Raw genomic sequence first — 5,251 nt, 5'->3', positions numbered from 1 at the left:
GGAATCAGGGGAAGCTCTGAGAGTTTCAGGTTTGTATCAAACACTGAAACCGCAACCCTAATTTTCTCCTCCAAGACGTTAGCACTGAAGGTTGGTTATATTTGTTATGAGGAATATTAAAAGATATTTGTGTGACAATTAATATTATAAAGGTCCAAGCTATCACTACAGTAGTTTACTGAAATAATAACAAAAAAAAGATTTCTTACAGGAACTTTATGTATTTTTGTCACCATTCATTGCTGCCCACGTTTCATGCATATTGAACTGGAACCACTTTCCTGAACCTTCACATTTGGATTCAGATTTGACCTTTGTTGCTAGTTGTATACAATGTACTTAAGGGAACGTGCTGCTTCACAAGATCCTTCATGTTATTCCTGACCAGGATTCCATCAAGTTTACAGCTTCCTTATTGCTCCATAATCCCCTCTGGACTCATATGGCAGGGGTGTTTTCATACAATTTCAAACTGCAGTCTTTCTGCAGGTGCTGAAACAAGGCATTACATTTGTCACTATCACATATATAAGAAAATACATAGGGACAATCTCCTCCTCTGTGTAACTGTTCTGACGTCAATGGAATTACATCAGATATTAATTTGGCCAATTATTTTTGCCCCCTGCAATGAGGAGATACTATTTATGGTGCAGCCATGAGCTCTAGCAACTTTCTGTTTTTCATCATTCCTATTGATACAGAAATCATGATGAGTTAATTGAGATTTCTTGGGTGAGTTTCTGTGATCAAAAAAGGTCCATTTTATGTTCAAATACTTCATTCCCAGGGAAGTGGTTTTACTCTCTGCCTGACTGAAACATCTCAGAGTTCTGAGGCTTAGCAGAAAAACCTTAGGTGCTGGAAACCTAGGGGTGCTGCCATACTCCTCGCTTGAAATAGTAATAACAACCCAAATTACATGGTTTCTGCCTTCAGCATCCCCATTATAAAAAGTGTTCCTGCACCAATGCAGAAAGCCCCAGAATCAGACCCAAAGTTTGACTTTATACCCCCATTTTGAAACCACCATAAATTCATGACACCCTGCTAAAGTCTGTATTCTATAATTAAACCTGCATATGGAGGCTTTGACAAGTTGTCATCTGAAAATGGTCACACTAAATGTATCCAGCTATATGATAATATTCTCATTCCCATAAGTGAAGATCCACACTGGTGGATAAACAGGGAGCTATTAGTATATGCTAAGAGGGTAATTGGGCATCTTGGCTGCCTTTTACTTGTATGTGCAAATAGCCAACTCCCACCACCACCTCCAGGTGACTGTATCAGCAGGAGGGGTGACTGATTGAGGATGATCAAAAAAAGAATGAGGGAAATGAAAGAAAGCTACAAGGTGCATTTTCTTGCCAATCTTATGCATTTCCCTCCTACAGCATTAAAGATGAACAAATGGTTCATTTGTTGCTGAGATGCTGCACATCTGTGTCTGTGTCTAATCACAGTTAATTATAAAGAGCGGAGTCTCTGCAATATTCCCGGTCCCAGAGCTCTGGAGTGCCCATCGCTTTATTCTGTAGCTTTCACTGCCAAATTTTGTAGCTGCCTCTTTCTATTATCAAGCATCAAAAAGGTAGAGATTTTACAGGATCCCTGGCAAGTAACACAAAGTATCCCTGCTTAATACTACAGCAATGACTAATCAGGGTGTCCCAGGAGCAAAGCGTTGCAATAACTCTTGCAAGGGTAATGAGGACAATTTTCACAGCTGTGACATTTTAAGCCAAGCAAAATGTAACAAACCAGGTTTGTTCTTTCCTGGCAAAAGTGTTATGGCACAGCAGGTAAACTACCCTCTAAAATGAAAAGGATTCTCCATAGGAGATGCATGGTACCAAGAATGGCCATATGACTAGCTGTAATGTTTGTTTCAGAGTAGCAGCCCTGTCAGTCTGTATTCGCAAAACGAAAAGGAGTACTTGTGGCACCTTAGAGACTAACAAATTTATTTGAGCATAAGCTTTCGTGCTCACTTCATTGGATGCATATCATAGCAGAGCTAATAGCTAAATTCTATTAATTGCTGAATGCTGTTTTGTTTGGCAAATACAGGAAGCAGTTTACATGGCTACGTGGTGCTCTGGTTCACAGTGCCTCTGAAATAGTATTATTGTAAGGGGATAATACTGATTAGGGACAGTTCCCTGAGGAAGGAGGGCCTTTTGATGATTGAGTCATTTCCTTTCTCTGCTCTACTTCAGTAAGATAGTGCTTCTCTCACCACAGACACACACCCTTTGTATCCGTAGAGTCCCCCAGCAGGGAGTTCAAAGACGCACACCCTGGCCTGAGATGGAGGTGCATGAGTTTACAGCTCCTAGAAAATGCAATAAAGCAGTGATCAGTGGAAATATGTCACAAGTCTGGGTGCTCCCCTGTCACATAAAACTAATACTACTTTGTACTTATCTTTTCACTGAAGGATCTCAAAGCACTTTTAACAATCCATTAAGTCACACAATACCCGTGATGCTTTTAAGTAATATGTTGTTTAGTTTAAGGGATTTGCCCGAAGTTACACTGTGAGTCAGACACAGAGCTGGAAACAGAATCCAGAAGTGAAATCCTAACCCCACTGAAGTCAATGGAAGCTTTTCCACCTCAGTGGGGCAAGGTTTTCACCCCAGGTGTCCTGAGTCCCAGTCCAGATCACACTACTTTTTAATTTTGTATTTATCACTCTGTTGGAAAAGAAATCCTCTTTCCTAGGAAGATGTTTAAATGCTACGTTGAACACTTTTTGTTAAAAAAAGTGAGATTCAAAGAATCTGCCTTCTTAAAACAGAAATCCTGGACTAGTTAGTAGGACTTTGCTTCTTCTTACTACTTGTTAAATTCACAAAGGAAAGTAAAGGAGTCTGTACAGAACTTTACACAGTGTGTAGTTGTTGTGTGAAACTTGATGACTAGCTAGAGTACAGAACCTGTTCTCCATCAAATACTATTGTTAGTCCCATGTTTCATACACCTATTGGGCTTGTTTCTGCTCTGCTAACTTGGTGTATATCTGGAGTAACTTCACTGCAGTCAATGGAATAACACCAACTGGGGTAAGTGAGAGGAGAATCAGGCCCAGGGTTTTTCTCCAGTCTTTGAGTTCCAGAGTTATCCTGCCACCAATACATTAACTCATGAATACAGAGTTTTTGCTAGTCTCCTCTATACTGCTCCATGTCTGCCACTCAATCTATTAGAACATTAGTCTTCACAGTCTAGAGAGTTCAGGAAGCTTTTGTGCAGATCAGGAGCAGTCAGCCTTGGTTTTCTTGTTTAATATTTTGTCAAGTGCTGATGACAGGTGCCAGTCCTGGAGAGTGAGGGTCCCACCTCATGCACAAGACACATACAGCCTAGGCAAGGCAGTGCAAACTCACCCCACTTTACCCCACTATACCTTAGCCCTGGCCTGCCAGACCACTTCCACAGGTGACAGGGTGGTTCATTCCTCAGGCCATTAAGTCTTTGGTTTTGTTGTTAAAATTATGAGCAAGGGTTCAGTTAATACCAGCTGTAGTGGTGTGACTGCCATCAGTGAGGAACATGGAAACTATCCATCGGAGGAAGACCATTAGCTTGTTTCGCATAGACCACTGAACACCCATTACATGGTGGCAACTGCTGGTCACTACCAATTTGGGGCTAATTCAGACTAGGGACCTAGAAGTGAAAAGTTACATATCCTATTACTGGAGATGGGCCCAAACAAAAACCCCAGCTTCTCTCCCCTGAAAAAAATGGGGAAATTCAGCTCCAGATTGAGATGTTGAGACTAGGTCCATCTCTACCCAGTCTCCAAACCTGAGCCTTCCAGTCTACTTAACACTGGTCATGTGGCCAGAGGGGATGTTTTAATGAAACTGAAAGCCAAACCATTGATTAGCAAGAAAATGCTTCTATTATCACTTCCGAGCTAAAACAGGATTCTCCAAAATGTTTTCCCTTTCGAGGTGCAGTAATTGTTTTACGATTAGACAGGAAGCTGTACCAGCATTATTGCTCTAAAGGAGCCAGTGTTATCAAAAAACAACACATCAGGGCCTGTCCTCACAGGAAGGGAATTGTGAGTAATCAACAGTGCTATAATCCAATTGGCTGCTGGTCCCTGTGTGCGGACAGTACAGTAGGCAGGAAAAAAAGAGTTTAGGGACTTGTTTGCAACAAAAGTATTTGAAGAGTCCAAATTCCCCTCTGTTTCTCACTGGGGCTTTTCCAAGCATTTACGGTATTTCCTTAATCAGAAGGCACACAAACCACCAGGGTGACTATACAAGGCCTTTACAACTGTACAACCCCATGAAGGGTGTTTTAGAAACTACAAGCCTGACTCTCCCCTGGCCACCCAATCACTGCAAAGCTGCCCCACAGCCACAGAAAGGAATCACCCTACTGCAGGGGGAGCCTCAGGTGGCATAGTCATAGGTATCAGCTCCTACAGCCTGCCCTCTGTGAAGGGCCAGATTAACTCTCCTGTAGGCCCAGGGCTATTAGATTTTGTGGGGTCCCTGTATACAAGTCTTTTCCCTAATTTAAAACAAAACCATCACAATTATGGCATAGAGGCTATTAACACTATACTAAAATTGCCTTTTAATTAACATAAAACCATATGTGGTTACATTTCAGTCTTTAAACATGTAGAGTATTCTCAAGTTAATTCAAAATAGCCTACTTCTTACCTTAGAACAGCTGTTATATTAGTTTCTTTCTGGGAGGGAGTTTGGGTGCAGGAGGGGGCTCCAGGCTGGGGCAGAATGTTGGGGTGCAGGAGAGGGTGAGGGGTGTGGGCTCTGGGAGGGAGTTTGGTGCAGGAGGGGATTCTGACCTGGGGCAGGAGGTTGGGGTGCAGAAGGGGAATGCAAGGTGCAGGCTCTGGCTGGGAGGTGCTTAGCACAGGTGGCTCCTGGCCGACGGTGCAGCAGGGCTCAGGCAGGTTGCCTGTCTGCCTGCCATAGACCCATGCTGCTCCCAGAAGCAGCCGGCTGCTGGCACATCTCTGTATGCCCCGGGGGGAAGGGGAACAGCATGTCTCCTTGTGCTGCCTGCACCCACAAGCGCCACCCCCACAGCTCCCATTGGCTCGTTCCTGGCTAATGGGAGCTGTGGGGACGGTGTTGAGGGTGGGGACAGCATGCTGAGCCTCCTCCCCCACACCCTGCCAGGGACCGCAGAGACGTGCCAGCAGCCAGCCACTTCTGGGAGCAGTGTGGGGCCGCGGCATGCAGGCAGC

General features: G+C 43.8%; 1 long non-coding RNA gene across 1 annotated transcript; it reads right to left on the bottom strand.

The window, feature by feature from the left end:
* Nucleotides 1-222: 222 nt before the first annotated feature.
* LOC144266697 (uncharacterized) lies at nt 223-5,014 on the bottom strand. The gene is made up of 3 exons (XR_013346491.1): nt 4,701-5,014; nt 2,259-2,341; nt 223-492 (listed from the first exon to the last, which is right to left on the bottom strand). It is a non-coding gene; the product is annotated as an uncharacterized LOC144266697 (long non-coding RNA).
* Nucleotides 5,015-5,251: the final 237 nt, after the last annotated feature.

This window comes from Eretmochelys imbricata, chromosome 6 (assembly GCF_965152235.1).
Source record: "Eretmochelys imbricata isolate rEreImb1 chromosome 6, rEreImb1.hap1, whole genome shotgun sequence".
NCBI classification, from domain to species: domain Eukaryota; kingdom Metazoa; phylum Chordata; order Testudines; family Cheloniidae; genus Eretmochelys; species Eretmochelys imbricata.
The sequence above is the reverse complement of the archived record's forward strand: the minus strand, read 5'-3'. Positions and strand labels throughout refer to the sequence as shown.